This window comes from Drosophila guanche, unplaced genomic scaffold, assembly GCF_900245975.1.
Source record: "Drosophila guanche unplaced genomic scaffold, DGUA_6, whole genome shotgun sequence".
Classification (NCBI taxonomy): domain Eukaryota; kingdom Metazoa; phylum Arthropoda; class Insecta; order Diptera; family Drosophilidae; genus Drosophila; species Drosophila guanche.
In genome coordinates, this window is record NW_022995748.1 from 4,160,506 (window position 1) to 4,162,432 (window position 1,927).

Genomic DNA, 1,927 nt, shown 5'->3' on the forward strand with positions numbered 1-1,927 from the left:
CCCAAACCCACCAGCAGTAGGATAGAGGGGTATGGTGAGGAGTGTGGGGCACATATCTGATGGGTAGATGAGTTTTTTCGGGGGTATGCGAGCATAGTATGAGGAGAAATGCGTTCTTTTGTCATTGTTATGCCTTCGTTGGTTGGGTTGGGTTGGGTTGGGTTGGTTGCTCGGTCGCTCGGTCGCTGGCTGTTCCTCTTGTTGCTCGTTGTTGCTGCTGCCATGGTTTATGTATGCGCCAACACATATGCACAGTACCCGCAAATGCAAAAAGGGTGTACCAGGGCGCGGGGGCATACGACGAGTATTCTATATGGTAGGGTTCTCCGGGAGACATACATTCATATGCGTTGCCGAGTCAACAGCACGAAAATTCCACAAGTGAATGCACGAAAATCCAAACAAAACATCTGAGCAACGGCAAACACAAAACAAAACAACACAAAAAAAAAAAAACAAAACAAAAAGAGTAAAGAAAAACCGCAGGGAAAAAAGACGAAAAACAAAGAATTTTTTAAGAGGGATATTTGTTGGTTTTATTTTTTGGCTGAGGTCTGGTTGAGGGATTTGCCTGCATGGGTTTTTGGCTTTAATTTGGCATCCTCTTTTGTCACCAGCAGCAAGGATCTCAGGTCGGTGCTGGGAGCTGGAGTTTGCAGGGGAACACAGGGCAACACGGAGCGCAGCGGATTGGGTTGGAGTTGCAGTCTGTGGTCGCTGCTTATGTAAATTATTCAGCGCTTCGCTTGGGACAGCGCGGAGGGGAGTTGCAGAAGTGCAGAAGTGCAGAATGCCGGATCCAAAGTCAACAGCAGACTGATGATTTAATGCGAACCGCAGACTTTTGTCGAGCTAAGCATTTAATTGTTTTGAGGAGCTAGCTTAGCCCGCAGCGGAGTGCAGCCAGGAGGAGGGCTTGTACATCCATGGGTTCCCTTTTGGCTTGGCTCCTTTGAGAGTGTCGAGTGCCGTCATGTGGATGCCGGAGCTATGGCAATTTTGTGGAGCGTTCATGATTGGATTCTTATCAATTAATGGATTAATGTTCTTGTGGATCGAGCGGTGATGCTGCTGTGCACATCATGCATGCTGTGTTGGATATGTATATAGTATGAAGTAGATTTTAGGTAACTAATATGGTGAAATGTTTTTTTATTTTGCTTGAAAGATGGTAGGATTGGCTTGGAAAGTAAAAAATAATTTTGTTATGCAAATATTCAAAATATTGTATGGTTAAAACAATTCCATAACTCTGCCTTCCCCCTTCTTAATGCACTAAGGACAAAATTAGAGATGCTTTACGTACTGACAAAATAAGTTCCACCAATAGCAGAGCAACACCACTGTTATCAGCCCAGGTTAACAGCCTGTAACTGCAGTTAACGCTTACAGCGCACTGTTACCTCTCACACTGCACTGTTACCGCTTACAGCGCACTGTTGCCGCGCTCTCTGCACATTGTTGCCCTCGAGCAGCCTTTGCTTGTAAACTAATACTAATTACTTCTCAACCAGAGGAATGGACGTGAAAATATGATATGAATTATTACGAATATGTGTAGCTCTAATTCGTGTGCTCATCGTTGGTATTCTGAAACTGCAAAAACAATTCGCCCTCCCATTAACAACAAACATTCATTCATAGTTCCCTGACACATTAACATACTTCCTTCCGATGTATTCATCATACACACACACACACACACACCAAACAAATAATATTTTGGGCAACTTTGTTGCCTCGTCACTTCCCACGTATTATAAATTCCCCACAAAAGCATTTAAGCAATCTCAGAAATGCCTTCCCCAAGGCATTTCCCGCAAGCCTCCGCACTAACTAGCCTATTTTTCAAGTTAACCCCTTAGCGCGCAACCCCATTCATCAGGAGAGCTTCTGCGAGCACGACTTACGCCCAGAGATGGAGTTT